The 19,353-nt window shown below is 50.5% G+C and overlaps 1 protein-coding gene and 1 long non-coding RNA gene across 3 annotated transcripts in view; one reads left to right on the top strand and one right to left on the bottom strand.

The window, feature by feature from the left end:
- Window positions 1-14,732, top strand: part of LOC135920472 (uncharacterized) — a 252,501-nt gene extending 237,769 nt beyond the window's left edge. The window contains exon 3 of the long non-coding RNA XR_010570261.1: window positions 14,606-14,732. This is a non-coding gene — a long non-coding RNA (uncharacterized lncRNA). The remainder of the gene's footprint in view (window positions 1-14,605) is intronic.
- The window catches only part of Cad88C (cadherin 88C), a 164,722-nt gene extending 149,913 nt beyond the window's left edge, over window positions 1-14,809 (bottom strand). For both annotated transcript variants that reach the window (XM_065454720.1, XM_065454722.1), the window contains exon 1: window positions 14,670-14,809. The gene's annotated coding sequence lies outside the window, so the exon portion shown is untranslated. The remainder of the gene's footprint in view (window positions 1-14,669) is intronic.
- Between the last annotated feature and the right edge of the window lie 4,544 nt (window positions 14,810-19,353).

The following is a 19,353-nucleotide window of genomic DNA, read 5'->3' as shown; positions in this document are numbered from 1 at the left end:
CGAAAATGTTGCCGCATTTGGAGAGCGAAGACAAGCTCGCCACCGGAAGTATGGCGCTAACTCGCATCGGCATGTGTAGCAACACAGAAACTCATGACGCCAGAATTAAGAGACGGCGATGCGCCAGGGGCCGTATGCACAAAACTTTTTGTCCGCATGTGCTAGCTGTTTTCCAATGGCCTGCCGGCTTCGCTATAGTATAGCCTGTCCGACATCACGATAGACCGGCATCTGCACTTGCGAACAGTTCTAGCACATGAACATTTTTTTTCCTTCTTGATATACGGGCCCGGAACAGCACCACCCGCCTGGCGAACGCATTCACCGCCCATCCACCCAACCCTGGCTCGAGGGGTGGCCAATTCAGCTTGGCTGCGCAGGCAAGTCTTTCCGTACCAATGAGTTCTTTCGTGGTGCTCGCTGGCCGCGCGCCGCCCACCAAGACCATATATATATATATATATATATATATATATATATATATATATATATATATATATATATATATATATATATATATATATATATATATATATATAAACGAGCAGTCATTCAATTATGCTCGCTAAATTGGAAAGCGAGAAACGTCAAGGAAGCCCCGTCCGAAGGGCTCGGTAAAACAGTGGCTAGACTTTCCAGAGAATGGCGTTCTCGAGCCACAAAGAAGAGGAGAGTGCATTTCGCTTCCGGGTGACTTATCAGCGCAGTGATGACCGCGTTTTGAGAATTGTTAAAGTCGTTCACCTCTATCTTTCCCGTGGTCGGTCACACGCTAGAATCGGGAAGCGCAGGTTTATTCTCAATCGCTTGTCGTCACTCGCATTTCGAGGTATACAGAAGCCCGCGTGCCGAACTAATGGACAGCGAGTCCCCCGACTTGACGTGAGGCAGACGCGCGGCGTTGGCCGAGTTTGCGAAACGGCTCACGCGCATCACATCCTCAATAACGCGAAGATCGACGAGGGCCGGCAGATTTTCTCTTTCATCGTGTTCGCCTCGTATCAAAGCCGGCCGCCGTCACAGCGCGAGAAAAAGACGCCACCTCGGGGAAGAACAAAATGCCTCCGAGGCGCGCGAGCTGGCGGTCGTTCCTATACAAACAGGACGCGCCACAACAGATGCCACGGCGCGGCATCGTGGGAACTGGGGGAACCGATTAAATGGAGCCATTCCCTCGCCTTTGCTTCTTTTCCTCGTCTTATTTGCCTCCGCGCGAGTTTTGTCGGTCGCAAACTCGCGCAATGACGAGCGGTTGCCGGCGCGAGAGGCGCAGCGGCGTAATACGGACGCGCACTAATATACGCGCACGTTTCACAGCGGCGTCGTGTCAAATGCAGCGAAGAACGCTCGATGGGCTCCAGGGCAGAAGTGCTGGGGGGAGGTGTCCGTGGAGGCTATGTAGTAGCGTAGAATGCGGATTTCGCGGAACCCGACATGCGGCGGGAGACCGCTGTGCGTGAGTATGTATACGCGAACCCAACCACCGCGCGCGTGGACCCACCGCGCCAAGTTGCGCGGGCAGACCGCTGCGCGCGCCGAGCCAAATGTGGTCACGCTGCTTTGTTTCCGCGTTTGCAAGCGTGAAACGGCGTCCTCGGCGGCCGAGCACTCTTCTTCGCTTCGCCGACGCCGCGCTTCGTCTTGCTCGCGGCCTGATCGGGATAGTGCGTGTGTATTTTTTCTTCCTTTCATTTTGTTCTTGCATGCTTCGTTTTCTCCCTCCTGCTGCGCGCAGGTTTCCGCCAACAGCGTCGCGGGACATCTGGGGTGTGCGCGGTTTGCATATATCTGTCGACCTTGTTTCTGAGTGAGCGAGCGAGTTTGGGTGTTGGTTAGAACGTGTGCGCGTTTAGGGTTGAGCTCAGCTCATATAGCGTGTGTACCTCGCATTACGGGTAAAGCAACGTATATAATATTAAGCCAGAATGACTAATAAGCAAGAACGCGAAGTAGAATATATACGTCACGCCTCTTTAATGGCCAACTAATGTTCATTAGCTGCGACAGCGGTTACGCCTCTGGCTCATATTGATATGTGGCGTTGTGAACGGTAACCGATATCAGTCGCAAGCTGAAAAGAGAAATATCCCAACCAACGTCGGGATAATACCTCGGGTCCGCTGCATACGTGCGAAACTAGCCCGTCACCGGAGAGCGACGCTAACTGCTTCAAACACGCCTATAGGAAAACCGCGCAGCAAGGTGGCAGTTAAGGCTGCGCGCTCCATATACGCACAGAGACGCTATAGTCCTGAAAGAAGACGATGACGTTGCGGTTGCCCTAAGGAGCCCCCATGCAAGTCACAGGGATGCAAGTCGAAGTGAAAAACAGAGATGAATAATTAGTATCTACCATTTGCATTATTGGTCATTTTGTCTCACTAACTATCGAGTAGCGGTCAGTAGACGTTGTTTATGTTGCTACATTTATTTTCGTTCAAGTTCTCGTCCATGGCCCCAGACATTTCTAACCACTTGTGCGCTCAGAGATGCGCATGTGCGCAAAAGTATACGACATAATGCTCTTTCCCTGTACGCCACTTCGCAACCACGAGAGTATAGCGTTTCGAACTGCCGTGGTGTGTTACGTAAAGGCGCCGTTGTTTCTTCCTCGTTCTGGTTCCGATTCCGTTTGTAATTAGCGCCCTTAAACTGCGGGAAAGAAACGAACAGTAATATTGTCGGAAGCGAAAGTGCTAACGCGGCTGGAAATGACAGAAAAGGTCCAGCTATGCACTGTGGTATACGCGTGCACGCATCTTTCGTAGTTGCTGCGCAAGCGACCTGCAAGGTGCAAACGGCTACGAACGTTTTCCTTATTTTTTTTCATTGGAAGGCAGTATGGTCTGTCGCAACGGGCAATGTGCCTATACGACGAAGACAGGTCTTTGCACAAAACCGTGGCACCTCCTGTTGACACCACTGTAATAGCTGCCGATTCACAGGTTTGTTTCTAACGTTTTAAGTCTGTTTCACAGACTTGTTTCTAACGCTTTCTTTCTTTCTTTCTCTCTTTCTTTTGTGTCTCGCGACTCCGTGGGGCTTCCAGCGCTGCGTCAATCTGGCCGCGGCATACGGCGCGTTGTTGCGCGCTCGCTGCTTGCCAGACGGCTCTGTTACAATTACCACATACCCGAACTAGTTGTTTGTACGCCGCTGTGCGCCGAAACGCCTTGTGAGAGCGACGTGCATTGCAAAGCAGTGGTTGCCCGCTGCCACTGCATGCCGCCGCGTTGAAAAGCCAAGCGGCGCTGCAAGTAACCGCGCGTTCGTCGCGTCGGCTCGTGGTCAAGGCCAGTGCATCCAGCGCGCCTGTGTGCGTCTTCGAAGCGTACACGCCGAGCTTGCTCCCTGACGCAACGACGGTTCGCGCCGACACAGGCTCCAACCACGTATGTAGCGCACCGCGAGAAAAAACATTAGGAGGCAGCGGCCGCGAGAGCCGCCGAAGGAGATCGTTTGACAAGCCACTGTTGTCGCCATTTCGCAATTTCAGCCTCCGAGGAGCGCAGCGTATACAACCGAAGCAACGCGATCAGCGCGCGGTGCCGACCGAGCGGCGCGCCGGTCAGCTGTCATTTTGGCGTGCATGTGCCTCTCAGTTTGGGATTCGGTCCCTCGCTTATCGACCACCGTTTTCCGTCTTCTGCATGGAAGGCCTCGAGCGGCATACACTGAAGCCGTTCTCTTCCCACTTCTCGAGGTCACGCTATCTTGTTCGTTGCGAGCTCGACTGTCGGCTCCATTACTGGAAATGATTAGGGTCCCATTGAGCGAGCTGTCATGACACACTGTGCGGCGGGTGTGCATGCGAGACGCGCGAGTTGCATGAACGCGTGGCCCAGCGGTATACGCGAGCCAGAAAATGGTCCCTTCAGATATGATCCGCCGCTTAATCTCAGCGGATTACCACTAGTCGTACAGTTTTGTATCGTCAAGGAACAATGAGAACAAAGGCGTCAATGTTGATTTCCAGAGTGTAACCCTGTTTGGGAGACGGTCTTCGTTCAGCATCACGTGGCCGCTGAACCATACAAGAGAGTCCGATATTCATTACTCTTTGCGCCGTATCCTTTTGCTGAATTCTCGGAGCCGGGAGGACCATGGGAGGCTTCAGGATGTGCGTGCCCACATCCGTAAAACGCTCGATGATTCCGTTTCTTGCCGCTACGATGTGCGTTCATAATCACAAGTTATGGATTATTCTGAATGAGAAATCAATTCGTATGCGTGCTAGCAACCAACGCGCGCTCAGTTTGGAAAGCGACTGCTTAGTGTTGCATATGAAATATACTCACTCAATTCTTTCTCGGTGCCCTCTGTTTGCGAACACACATGCTCGGCGCCGTTAGTGCTTACTGCTTTAACGTACAGGAGGTGCGTGCATCTCATTTAAAAGCGTACTTTATGCAGACTGGGTTATTCCGCACAGCGACTTGCGCAATGCGTGCGCTCGCCCGTCGCGTTGTTCCTGCAAATGTGGCCGGTGCCTCGCGAGGGAGGCTGGCTTCGTCAAACTGCACCGGTAGCTGCGCTGAGAGCGCCGAGACTCTGCCGGTTCAGGAGGCGCCTTTCTCGTATTCTTTCTTGCTGTTCTCCGTGTGCCCCCAACCTTCCCTTTTCTTGAAAACTCCCACAGGCACCTAGGGTCACGAACCTAAGCTTTGTTACCTCACGACCCGCAGACTGGAACAAAACTGGCGGCACAGCCGACAAAAGAAAAAAAAGAAGGAACAAAAATCCATCACGATAATTTTTTTCTTTAATTCTCTCTGTGTGTTTGCGAGCATGAGCGTTCGTCTTTTTGTTGCTTGCCGCCCAGCAGTAAGGGTAGAGCTAAGCAGCAGGCGAATTTCTCACAAACCCCATGCATCGGGGAGGTAACCGCTGAGCCCAGAAACTCATGCAATAAGAAGAGAAACAGAGGGAGGAAAAAAAAAAAAGGTAACATGAGCTCGCAATGAAATGGGTCCCTCGGGGAAAGCCGCGGTGCGCCCCATGCCTCCTTGAAGGCGCGGCGCCCACTGGTGGGAGGGGCAGCAGCACCTGACCGAAGGTGCGCGCCCTTCCATCTGAAGGGTCCCTGCAGTGCGGCCGACGGCAGCTGCCCACTGCCTCGAGGGGGGGGGGGGGGGGGGAGCGCAGCAGCAGCTGAACGAAGCATCGCCCTCCCCGCCCGTGCGTGCATGCGCGCTCCGAGGAGAGGCCACGCCAAAGCACGGTAATTATTCCGCCGTGCGCTCCGCAGCATCGGCGGCGGCGTCCTCACGACGACGGTGCTTTCTCCCAGCCCCCGACTGCTGGGTCCAAGCGCAGAGAGGACCGAAGTTTCATTTGACCCGGCACGAAGAGAGCAGCGGAGGTCGTATCATTCCGCCCTTTTTTGCCTTTTTTTTACCATTACAATCGGGCTGTGTGTATACGGCCTTCAAACGTCGAGAGGTATCCCGATATTCGCTTAGGTGCCTTACTCTTTGCAAAGCTGGATAAAACTGGAGGAACGAGCCCTGTCGCTGAAAGGCATCGCAGGCATCTGCGTTTTCTTTCTTTCTTTCCCCGTTCCTCAGGCATACCATGCAAGATATTACTGCAAGTGGCTGTACCTTAGGTAGCGAAGCATAATGCCATTGCCTGCAGTTTCCCACACTTTTTGCCCATTTTGTTCCCCCTTTGACTGCGAGTGGCGCCGAGGTCGTTTTGGCTCAGCGAACAAAAAACGCCGTAATTTCTCATGTGTGAAGGGCCGAATACAAGATCCCGTCTCGTGATCCTAACCTCACAGAGTCCACAGGCATTGTTGACACAGGAAACGTTGAAATATTACGATGACAGCATTCTTGACAATAACAGCAAAAGAATGCGTGTTGCACACCATAATCGTCGTCGTCGTCCCATCCCCTCCCAGCGATATCCAACTAGTTATCCTCTGCGTCAGCAGAACAAATTGTACGCCCGCAAATTCAATATTATCACTATATACGTACCTCTGACCCTTCCACCCTCTACGGTGTTTTCTTCCCCTTGACACCCCCGCTCGGTTAGTGTAATAGACCACCGGTTACCTGTGCTACGCGTTACGTGACGCATCCATCTCCACCTCTAATTCGTAATTACCGCTGCGATATGATCCACACGTTTTTGCTCTGTAATTCATGCTGCATGACCGCACTTCTATCTCTTAACGTTGCGCCTCTTTCGTTTCATAGCTCGGCGTGCAAAGGTGCTCATCACACTGGCACTTTGCTCATCACAAAGGCACACGCGTCACCATATAGTGGACGCGACCCTTCTCCGAGTCCACGTCGCGCATGCATGCCACAATCCCCTCCAAAGTGCGGAAGTTGAGCGATAGCTCAACGGTTAGGTTGCACAATTCCCAAAGGTCTCGAGCTCGATCCACGGTAAGTTTTGTTCTTCGCCATATAGTGAGAGATGGACACGTGGTTATGGTGGTCATGTGCCATAAATATACGACGGCACGATAACGCTGTCACGACGACGGCGTAATGAAACGAAAGGACGGACAGAGCAAACCTAGTTTCGAGCTCTTCTGTCACAGAAAAAAAAAAGGGGGGGGGGGGGAGGCAGAAATTATGGCGGTTTGTACTGCGCACGCTGTACTGTGCATGATGTCACGAGAGAGACAGAGGGGGAGCCATGCCTGCAATTCAGGAAACAGAATACGGCCATGCGCATGGCGAGCGGATGTATTGTAGGCCACCAGGTACATGGTTATGTTCACCGGACGCTATGCGAAAAAGCCAAAGCTTTAGGATTTCGCAGGTACGCTTACATGACTAGCCAAAGCGTACTTACGCACCCGCTACAATGTGATGATGAATACCCGTTCGTTTGCCCAACAATATTTGCGTCATATTGCATCGCCACGCACCACATTACAGTTATTGGAGAGTTGTGATTGCAACATTTTCATGTAAATGCTTGCGCGGGCTCTCGCTTAACGTACTTCGCCGAAAAAAAAAAAAGACGCATACCGGAGAAAAGCGCCATGAGCTGAGCCGCGGAGGGTGCCGCCATGTGAGTTATGTGATCATGCATCTTAACACTTCAAGTCGACGAGTTTCTCCGCAACAGGCTTAAAAAAAGATATGGGCTTTTCACGTACCAAAACCACGATCTGATTATGAGGCACGCCGTAGGGGTGGGGACTCCGGATATTTGGACCATCTGTAGTTCTTTAACGTGCACCTATATCTAAGTACACGGGTGTTTTCGCATTTCGCCTCCATCGAAATGCGGCCGCTATGCCCGGTATTCGACTCCGTGACCTCTTGCTTAGAAGCCCAACATCATAGCCACTAAGCAACCACAGTGGGTCCCCGCAACAGGCTGTGGCCTTCTAGAACACTGTACTGTAGCCTGTAACGTGCGCCCACCACGAACCCTTGAATAACTACAAAAGGTGGCGCGCAAGTGGGACCCTGGGATGTCTTACTCGAACACACTAGAGCACAAGAGCAATAACACTTGTGCCTGAGGCACAGACCCCGTTTTTTTATGCGCAGTGCTAAGTGAATTCCTTTGTACGCCGACGGAGAGAAAGACTATAGACAGCTCTGACTTGACGCGCACAGAGTTTGCAAGAGCTCATCTGCGTGGCTCAGCGTCGGTGTCCGGCCCATGTATACTTCGCGGAGGCCTCCACAATGCGCTACCCACTGCACTCGTGCGGGCGAGGGCAGCCTGAACGAGGGAAGGCATATGCCGGCAGGAGTTCGCGTGCTCCAGAACTTGACGCCCGGTGGAACGAAATGGTCTCGGGGCGGGTTGTCCACGCCGGGCGGCCGACCGGCAGGCCAGGTTTGGGGCTGCCTGACTTGATTTGGCCGCCGCGCGGCTGGATCTCCTTGCCTCTCTTCCGGGTCGTCCCACCAGTATACGCGCGGCGCGCCCGTCCACATGCAATGCGATCACTCTCCGGCCTTCAGTCGGCCAGCCAGTAGTAGCACACACCGCGCACTCTTCACCTCTAAGCTTTGTCCTGGCTAAGGCGCTCTGTCATTCGGGAAAATTGTACAAATGGCGGTCTGTCTCGTGTAGTCTGCAGCACGGGACAGTAACTGCAATGCGCTGCGTTCACATTCAGCAACCGTTACCATAAGCACAGTTCTAGCAAGTGCTCCGATTGCGTAGGTCTCGCAGTGCCCTTTCTTGAACGATACCGGGCGTCACTCGGCGTTTTCAATGTGACATCGCTATCATTAAACGTTCCTCTACTCTACAGCCAAATTTGCCCGTAGAAAATATAAGGGGCTTGAATATGAAATTGCCCTTAGTGTGACAGTATATGCTACCAAAGGTAGCATATGCAGTAATCTTAGAATTACCCTAACAGAAACTGGAGTGCTGTTATGTCACTCCTCAGCACATGCATGTAATAGCCACTGCGTTTCAGCCACCCTTCTCGGCAATTTCAGCGATGTGTAGTGGCTCTGGTAATGCCTCCACTTGTATATTCGTATACTTCGAACGAAGGTACTGATAGCGAATTCGAAGTTAAAACTCATGAATCAGCGGGCAGCGTCAAGTTGAACATTTAAAAATACGGCGTTAGGTGAAGAAAGGGTCGTAGCGCTTTTCGTCAGCGACAAGGTGGAAGCCATTGGGGTGGAAGAATGAATGGGGTCAGAGGCCACTCATTTACTTCCTGCCCCGAAACCCATGCCTCCATATATGGTCCGATAGCTTCATTCCGTGGTGACGGTACTAAACAAGTCTCTATTCGATTGCCTTTCATGTGACTTGCCAAACACTGGTAACCACTATATTGGACCTTACCAGCGGGCTCAAAATAACAGAGACGTTGAATGTCAGGAGGTGACAAAGGAGAAGACAAAGCACCTGTCCTGTGTCCTTCCATATTCCAGTTATGTTTGTGCTCAATCACTTGTAACGCCCAATATTTACCAACTTACCCAACAACACACTTTACGAAGACATGATGATAACTTGTCTGCCACAACGGGCAGCAAGAAGCTTTCGCACTGTGTAATGTATCCGCCCACTCGACTCTGCTCGCACCGTGTATTTTTCTTTCTGTGGTTCCTAAATTTCATGCGTGGTAACCAGCAAGGATATCGTATACGGTATAAATCTCACTGAACGCATGCCGAGAGAAGCAATAGTTACCTGCGTATTTTTTAATAACTAAGTGAAAAGAAGTAACTGACGCCAGCATGCTGCGACAAATACTTGTCTGTTTATTTCCATCTCGATGAAAAGACAGATGGACAGGCTGGCCTTTCGCAGTTTATTCCAGTTCTACATTGATCATTGATATCGACACGTAGAACTGGCGCAGAATATCTTACTGCTAGTTCCTAAAACGGCTGAAAGCTGCATGAACTCGCGAGGGTTCCCCGCAGATCATTAGTTCCTTGCACGGTGTTGTCGCTCATACGAAACGAAGTTCCGAAATTTTCTCACGTGCTCAAACAGCGTTCATATACTAGACATACAGCGGGAAGGCCCGCGCGAGACCTAGAACTGTCAGGTCGACTTCAGCGATGGACAGTAACCTATACGAGCGTGTGCTGCAGTGACATGAGGACGCGTCGGGTGCGTGTATGCCTCGTATACGTGCGCAGTCTGCTGTGGTGGGGAGCGGTCGCACGCGCGTGCCGCTTGAACGGCGGCAGCTGCTGCCACGCTGGCGCGGCTGGCCCACGCCGTTGTGCGGCGCTTTCCCATAACGTCGATCAATGTCGCGGTGCATGCGTGACAGAGTTCGTGCAACGCCACGTACCGGAGCTTTCTCAGCTGATCGAGCGTAACTCTTTCTTGTAGCGCAAACTGCACGAATCCAAAGAAGCTGCGAACGGCCGTTCGGCGTCTGTTTCGCTTTAAGCAGGCGGCGGATTAAAAAAAGGTACTCATCAAATGGTTTTGTATAGAGCGAACTCATCTGAGGTTGCGCAATTATGTAGAATGTCGAATGTCGAATGTGAGTTTTAGGCGGCCAAAACTGCATGTGGCGTGGCCATAAACTAAATCTGTCCCGTGTCGCGCGTGCCATTTTTTGAGGGACGATTAGTCCTTATCATCCATAGATGGCTCTTTTTCTATAACTCTTTTTTTTTTCAGTATGTATGTAAATAAAGGAATGATAGCTTGAATCAGGATTGCTGCTTTGAGTGTGCTAATGACACTGCCATTGCTGCAAGGTTACCTCTTTTTATCTGTTTTGCGCATTGGCACTTGCTCCAAAACGAGCAAAGCTGAAAGGCGAGAAAAATAGGTCTGGATTAGGATAGAATTGTTATATATTTTCCCGGTCGCTAATACTCTCCGGGGAGCCTTTTGCAGCCCCTGCCGCGGCTAAGTGGTCCAACAGCCCCTATTTCGCCTTCTTTCGGACCTCGCTTCGGGGCGGGCTCCTTGTTTGACGAGAAGCCGATGTATCGACGACACGGAGAAATGCGGGATAGGCTGATTCGGAGAAGTATTAGGACACGTCTTCACCCTGTTGATTGCAGAGCTGCGCACTGCACGTGAGAGCGCGGCTGAGCACCACAGCGAGCTGGGAATTTCACACGCGGATGGTCAGGCCGCGAGCAAGGCCGCCCAGCTCGAAGAAGAAGGCGCCCGATGCAATCCGGCGCGCACCCCTGCGCGGCCCACGCTCACTGGTCGCGCATAATTGGTCGCGTCCCGTCTGGACAGCGTGCCGCGAAGGGGCCGATAAATCACCCTCCCCCTACCAACCTCGAGCACTCGGTCGACGCGGGTGCGCCAACAAAACACATCTCGCGCGGACTGGTTTCTCGCTCGCGCCAGTATGTGACGCCTCTTTCTTTTTAGCTCCGCATCGTCTCTGCTCGCTCATTATTCCCACGCTCCTCCCTGGAAAAAGAAACGTCCTCCGCTCCGGGTGGCGTCTCATCGAAAATATATTGCGGTAATCTGATCTTAAGCAAATCCCCCTTCGGTGGCGGCCAACACCCCTCGTGCACCAACGCGCACGCGGTGCGCGCGCCTCTCCATCAGCGGTGCGCGGGTGCCGAACCGCGAGAACATTTGTGCGCGCATGCCCGTTCGGGCCTGTAGGCTCGCGCCACCGAGGAACGCGCGAGATTTGCGCTTCGATTACGTCACTGGCGAACTGAGGCGCCGAATATCGAAGGGAAGAAGAAGTAAAGAAGAGGCACGGAGACAAGATAGACAAAGCGATGGGCGCTCACGTGTGAAAGACAATGTTGTGAGCTTTTCTTTTTAACACAAGATGACCGCGTTAGTGCATGAAATTTGCTTCGTCCGCTGCTTTGAGGCCAAAGGTAAGGTTACTTTTCAATGAAGCTGTCGCAAGGAATCTTTCTCTTCACGCTGTCGACACAGCGTTACTTATTGGCCGCTCCTCTAACCGATGGCGCAGCAGCACTTTTCTTGTTACAGTCATTAAGACTAGATCACGGGTGCACACTCCAAGAATCCAGCAAAGACAGTAGTGCCGATAGCTGGAAGCCAACTACAGGTTGCTCCCACATTCGCGGGCTGTGTCCCCTAAAAGATTCAAGAGGAGTCGAGCTCTAATCTGCCGGAGAAACAAGAATGCTCTGGAAGGGGCTCGCGTCGAGCATGATACAGGCTGTGCATCACGCATACGGTCATGTCGTTGATGCATTTAGCCAATCAATTAGAGTAATTAAGTTCAGTGCTTACCGCGGAGGCTCTATCTACGTGTATTAATAAGATCATTGAGCAAAATAAAAGAAGAAATCGATGTTATCGTGGCATTGTGGTACGCGTCGAATGGTTCCAGACACTCGAATAATAACGCGTCTCGATCGTGTGCTATGCATACAGTTCTTCAGTAGGATGCTCTTTTGGTTCGCAGTGCTTGCACTCGGCGCGTGATGCGCAAATTAATGAATGAACGTTGTCAGAGCCTCATACATTTAATCAAACTGATCCGTATTTGCAGCATGGCATCGGCGAGTGCAGAAACGGGTGCATTTGTGCACTGTTTCCTCAAGGTTGTAATTTTTCAAAAACGAAACTGAAGCGTAATCAGGAGCTACCAGCATCGCCAGATGTATATTTGAAAACATGCATGAACGACAGCGAATAAAAAAAATTGTGCGATATGTTTCCCCATTGAGAATGTGAAAAGAACAAGAGTGAGCTAGTCTTCAGAGTGCATACCAACTTTTCTTCAGGAGGAGTTGCCACTGCGTAATAATGAACAGACATTGAAACGCTAATCATCTGTCGCGTTAATGATAAATATCATGCCGGCATCAAGGACGGAAAAATGTCATTACAGCTCCTGGACGTTTCTTCAAGGATTTCTCAATGCCCTTAATTTTAGGTATTTCACAGGCTTCCCAAGCGTTGTGGTTCGTCGCCTTAAATCACTTATTCCGATGGATCCTTTCCAATGATGAAATTATAAGCCTACTTTATGAATTTGCATACTCACGTACTGCCTCCAGAATAGACATGCTACGTTATCAACAGTAGAAAAAAAAACAGAATAACAGGCAAACAGCACGAAGTGCATCGACCAGTGCTTAAAAATGAGAAAACTTTCAATCACCAAGAATGAGTGCATGACGTTGCTGCTGTGAATGCCGAACACTACAGTGCCACATTACTCTTGCCGACTTTGAGAGATAAATTATCTAGCCCGTAAGCCACGGAGACTACTCAAACTATAAACAAATCATTACGCGCACTCATGCTACTTATGCGGGAATCCGCGTGTGAAGAGACGGTGGTCTTCCGCGCCCATTTCCGTCTGCTTTGCTCGAATCATCAAGTGTCGTTCCGATTTCTCGTAACCTCCCTTTTGATTTTCTCGCAACTAAGAACATGAATTATAGCAAACACAGGAAAACCAGCTTTGTCTGCATGCAGAAACGACTGAGAGAAAGCACAGCAGCCGTCCGGCTTCATGCAAATACACACAGCGCGATTTGAGCACCCTTACTCAATGGTACGTGGCAGCAAAAAGTAAAACATTGCTGGCTTTGCAAAGATGACCTAATCTGTAGAATCTGCAAGACACCATCACTGTAATGATCTAGCTCTGTCCATAGGGGACACAAAGGAAACATTCCAGGTGTGTTTTTTTCGGATTACGTATGGCGGTGACTCTGCGGCGGCAGGTGAAAGACAAACATTATCGATGACAGATTATGAACCTGCAATCCTAGGGCATCCATCGGCTGCACTTCATTACTGCTCGAGGCATGTGTTGTGATTAAATTTGCAGTTCGTTTTATTTTGCTTTGTTTTATGCCATACTGATTCAACAAAGGACGTCGAGCACAGTGTGTTTTGAAAGATGTACTGGCCTAATGGACGGTTTGTTGGAACTTCGCGAAGCTATTAAATACCTTCGTGTGGCTCCCTGCACCTGCCCTTATCACCCCCCCCCCCCCTTTCCGCCCAATCTAAACCGAGGCTTCTGCGTGTGCCCGCAAAAGCCTTGGTCTAGACTGATGTCACACTGAAGCATTACTGTGTACTTTGACACTAGAAACATTGTCCTTCTATCGGTGTATAGCTTACATGTAAGCTCCCAGCCTGGAAGCTTTACAACACATCCGGGCTTTCGTCCGTCACGGCTTATTCGCCCATACACTGATGACAGGTTTCTCAGCGCAGAGGGTATGCATTCTCGCCTGTTAACGTGCCAGGCGATATGCCAGACAGGTGCCTGCTCCCTCAAGCTTTGATAACACTTGAGCAGTAAGGAACCACAAGAAGCTGCTAAGGGTTCCGTATTAAAAGGCAACATCTGCATATGCTACCTCGCGATAAATAAGGACAACTTAGGTTATGACGGAAAGTGTTCAGAATAACCCCTTGTGGCATATATTATGCAATAAATTAAATGGCGTTCGTTAGGGGTTTTCAAGTATTTTGTAATCCCATATAGTGTGTGCATTGGTAAACTTATGCTTCACTGAAATAGACCGATAAGCCGATGCGGAACTTGCATGAAATTACCTCAGTTACTTGTCAGAAAATGTGCGCGTTCGGGGCAATCTAGCGGTTTGCAACCTGCAGAGGCAGTGCCGGATACCTTAATCGAAACACGAAACCTTTTTTACATTCGCTGTTAATTGTTACCATGTCTTAATGCTTGCCATCATAGACTTATGGGCTTAAGTAGCTTCATCCCTTTTGCGCCTTCAATTTGAAGGGGGGAAATACGTGCCATGTGCTTACGCAAACCAACGCGATGAAATCGCCTATTTCAAAGGGTCAGATAAACTCATTGCGGCACTAAGCAACGACCTCACTTAAAAACAAAACTCGTCTTTGTTGAGATTAGACAGTTTTTGCAGTGTTCGGCGTCGTTTAGCAGCGCTTCACTCCTCGAACACAGAACCTCCTGCATATCCTGCGTATGCTACCCCCTCGCTCAAAAGCCTCCTGCCTGCTGCTGACGGGTCGATCCTCATTCCCGGTATCTCGAGTTGTCCAACTCGCCAGGGAGAACAAAAGTAAACCCCGAGTTTGTGAACGAGTGAACGTCGTCCGGTGTGGGAGAGGGAAAGCGCCCCGGAGCGCATATCCGGCGCGGACCCCCGGGTGATGTCACGGGACGTTGACTCTTTCTTTTTCCACCGCGCAGGACGCGCACGCGCACACACTGCCTGGTGCCACAAGCCGACCGACCCAAAACACAACGAACTCACCGAGAATGTGAAGTGCCGCATGGGCCAAGCCGGCGTGGCCGACATCACAAGACGAGTTGGCCCCTGTTGGGGCATCCAGAAGGGGCGACGCGCTATCCACGGGCACGCATCACACGGGGCGGCGAACAACCGGAGGAAAGAGCAGACGACGGCGACGAGACGGAGGAGGGCGACGATGCCACGCCGAAAAAGAGGAGCTCAGACCGACCCGCTGCAGCGCTGCCACTGACAATGCCAGGCCGGTCCACCAGTGCGGCTGCTATCTACGAGGGCGGCTCTCTGCGGAGAGGAGAACCGGGAGAGGACTGCGAGAGGAAGAGCCTGTCCGTCTTTCATTTGCGAGGAACTTTGTGCTTTTATTACTTGGGCGCCGCTGCTACTTTGCGTAGCTTTTGCGCGTGTGTGGGTCCGGGACGGCAGCAGCCGAACGCCGTTCCCCCCGCCGTGAACTCACCTGGTGGGAAAGGTGGTGCAGCCGTCGGGGAGGAGGCAGCGAGGGAACATCTGCTCGTCGAGAGAAAGAGGCATCGGAGAGAAGTTACGCGCGCTGCGAGGGCAGAGTGTACTCGGTCGTTGTCGGGTTGATTTGGAGAGGGACTGAGAGAAAGGGGAAAAGGAAGAAGTCGAAGAGGGGAGTAGCCGCGTGGAGTACAAGGGCCGCGGGGAGGCAGCGCCATCCCGGGAACGCCGTAGGCAAGAAATGAAAGAACGATAGGCGATGTGTAGTGCCTTAACTGAAAGAAGTGTTGCAAACACAAGCGCTGTTCGGTGTTGTGAGGTCTGTTTACTCAGTGCAGCAGCGCTGCTCTGTTTTTATGTATAGGAAAAAGAGTAACCGGCACCATTATCAAGCTTATAAGTTCCTCTTACACATGTCAATGAAAATTGCTCTCTACGCCACAGGAGGCATTTTAGTCCATCGGACGCCCAAAGAACATTTTCCTTCTGACATTAGGATGTCCCACCGACTTCCGTTTACCTACGTGGTATATCAAAGGACTTCCAGTGGGACCATCGGTAGCAAGATCCATGAGCATTGCAAGAATTCAGCTATCCCAACTTGCTGTGCTTCTGTAACATCGCACAATTCAAACGAATGCTTGAAACTGCTCACACTAGATGTCATAGATAGTGTAAACTAAAACGGAAATTTGGGCTGCTTGGTGGGGTCTCGATGGTGAAAAACACCAGGCAAAGTGAGGAACACAAGGAATAAAATACACAGATCAGTGCTACATATCTCTTTGTTATGTACAGTCGCGGACAGAATAAAATGGACCACGGGATCTCCGAAAACGTTCAATTTCCGAGCAGCCTGTAGCAGTAACCAGTAAAACTGCCCACGACAACGTTGTTAGCATATTCTAGTCGAGGTCCAAAATGCAAAAACCAGATTGCGTTGTGATGTCGCGGAGATATTCAGGTTTTTCTTAGATTTCATGGTCCATAATATTCTGTCCGCGACTGTACGTTCTTCTGCACGATATTTTCGTCCTTCTAGTGCCCTAGCGGACACGCAAGCATGACACGTAAATTTGTACGCCACCTGCGCATTTATGTGTCATGTGCGCACTTGTGAACAGAAGCAGTGACTTAAGTTCTAAAAATATATGATCATGAAACCGAAAAAAAAAAAATCCGAAATGTAAAAACCAAGCTTGTATTTTTGAAACAAATCTTCCACCCAAACTGCTCAAAATACAAGGCACAAGAAGACTTCATATAAATGACGGCATGTGAACGCAACTTTATGCTCTTTTAGCACAACTCGTGGTGACAGGCCGCAATTGGTGAAGCTTGGACACAAGCGGATGCAGTAGCGCTTAAACACTACCACAAGATTTCGGCACAGAAAGAGGAAGTTGGTCCTCCTTCACGCACACACAAAAATATACATGCACGATAGATACCCGCTGCTCTCTCTTCCGGCACTTTTGCATCTTTTCAACGCTTTGATAGCCGTAATTGTCGAAGCTTGACGTCTGACAACTCGCGAAGATACCTTTTCAATCGGCGGCCGATGGCGTCTTCGTCATTCGCCGATTCGAAAGGAACCAGGAGATCCAGAGATGGCAGTAGCTATAGGGCACCGTCGTGCCTTCCCCAGACTTGACACCGAGCCAGCGGTAACTGGATGAGGCTGGAAACAACCCTGTCTCATTCTGCTGCTGCAGAAACAGGCGAGTCTATGCTCATCGATGATGACGATGTAGCTGACATGGCAGATGTGGATGATGAGGTCTTCTAACTCGAGCGCAGTCGAAAAGAGAGAACTGTCGGCATCATTAAACCGGTATCTGAGCTGTTGTCCGCGCGTAGACCAAAAAAAAAAAAAACCCTTAGCGCGTCGCCAATTGGGAGCCCGTTTATGGCTCAGGAAGCACTTTGCTATGCTTCCATTAAATGTCTATACAAAAGGTCAAGTGACAACTTTCTTCAGTTTAGGTCGGTCTCAGGGATCGCCGTCTATGCAAGAGCGCCCAATCCACAACTGCAGAACACTTGCATTGGTGGAGGGGTGCCGAAGTGGTGCTCAGGCAAGGAACTGTCAGGTATCTCACACCGGAAGGCGTGTATCACGTAACGAGAGTCACTCGCCGCGTCGAAACTTCCGAGTGGAAGTCCCGGCGCAAGGACTTTTTCTCCAAACACTGATCACCTTGAAAGGTGAACTTGGGCTTCACAAGGCAAGAAATCGTCGACTACGTAAGACTTTCCTCGGTTTTTTAAATGTCACCGCTATAGCACTTGGTCATATACTGCAGTTAGGAGCAGCGGTGTAAATCGATAAGGGGTACCACATGACTTCAAAACGTGCACAAACGAAAACCAGTGTGCAAAATACGGTGGCGATCATCGCCAACTATATAGCAAGTGCACTATGTGGTCAGCGGCCTAAATCGAAAGAAGTTGCTAACCTTGGGACAAGATGATCTTGCACCCGCCGCGTTTGCTTTGTGGCTATGGTGCTGGGCTGCGAAGCACGAAGTCGCGGGATCAAATCCCGGGGACTGCGGCCGCATTTCGATGGGGCGAAATGCGAAAACACCCGTGTGCTTAGATTTAGGTGCACGTTAAAGAACCCCAGGTGGTCGAAATCTCCGGAGTCCTCCACTACGGCGTGCCTCATAATCAGAAAGTGGTTTTGGCACGTAAAGCCCCATAATTTACAATCCAAACCGTACCGGGTCTCACCTCGTCAGCGAGAAGTAATGGAAGTAGAGATCAAACAAATGCTTGAGTTGGGGATCATTGAGCCAGCAGACAGTGATTACACTTCCCCGATGATTCTCGTAGAGGCGAGCTGGAAAGAGCCGCGTCCATGTGTGGACTATAGGAAATTGAATGCGATTACAAGGGACCAACTTTACCCTATACCTAACATAGAAGAACGGGTTGAACGGGTGGGCGGAGCCCAGTACATTTCAACAATCGACTTAGGGGGTACTGGCAGGTGCCCATGTCAGAAAGCTCAAGTCGCTACGCAGCATTCACTTCCCCGCTTGGCACACTTCGACCACTAATGTTAAGTTTCGGGCTTAAGAACGCACCGTCTAGCTTTTCCAAGCTGATGGATATTGTTTGAAAGGCCTACAAGATTACGTGACCCCTTACTTAGATGATACGGCCATCTTTTCTAACAGCTGGAACGATCACATGGAGCACTTGAGGAGGGTGCTGGCACGTCTACGAGACGCGGGTATCGCGGCAAAGGCCGAAAAGTGCAGCTTCGGGTGTTCGCAAGTTACCTACCTATAGGGCATGTCGTAGGACAAGGAACGCGGCGGCCCTCCTAACTAAATATAGGGCATATCAATAACTTTCCTGAACCGCGAACTAAGACAGATGTCAGAGCCTTTCTGGAGCTCGTGGGATATTACCAGCAGTACATTCCAAATTTCCCACAGGTAGCAAGCCGCCTGACAGACACCCTCCGAAAGGGAGAGCCCGAAAAAGTTCGATGGAATGAGGCTAAATAAGCGCATTTCAGCACTTGAAAGAGGTTCTGAGCTCAGGACCAGTGCTACGGACCCGCGATTATTCTAAGGAATTTATCGTGCAGTGCGACGCTAGTGACAGAGGGTTGGGAGTCGTCCTCAGCTAGGTGGGCGAAGACGCGGAAGAGCATCCGGTACGGTATGCTAGCCGACAACTAACGTGCAGAGAGAAGGCGTACAGCGCTTCCGAAAAAAATATGCGCCTGCTTAGTTTGGGCGCACCAGAAATTATATTGTTATCTGTACGGAGCGAAATTCACTTTCGAGACCGACCACTGTCCTCTGACCTGGCTCAGACACATGTCCCCTAAGAACGGACGCTTGCTCAGATGGAGTCTAATTCTCCAGTAATATAAAATTTCACCATCCGTTACAAAAGGGGCAAGTTAAATGGGAACGCGCATGGTTTGAGCCGGTTGTTTCGGTAAACCGAAGTATTACCTTCCTTCCTTTGACTAACGAGGTAGGAAGTGTTATTATGCGCTGGAAGTCATACTTGAAGTTTCAAAACTTTGCTTGTGTATAATTATAAAAGTTGTTTTCATTAATTGTTTAACTTTCTCCTGTTTATTTTGCAACGACAATATCACTCTCGCCTTGTCGGCATTCGGGCAGATATGGAAAGCTGTTTAGAAAGGTGGTTGGAACTGCTTTATCAAAACTGGGAAAAATAAAAGAAAAACAGG

Source organism: Dermacentor albipictus, chromosome 1 (genome assembly GCF_038994185.2).
Source record: "Dermacentor albipictus isolate Rhodes 1998 colony chromosome 1, USDA_Dalb.pri_finalv2, whole genome shotgun sequence".
NCBI classification, from domain to species: domain Eukaryota; kingdom Metazoa; phylum Arthropoda; class Arachnida; order Ixodida; family Ixodidae; genus Dermacentor; species Dermacentor albipictus.
This window is presented reverse-complemented; position numbering and strand designations above follow the sequence as displayed.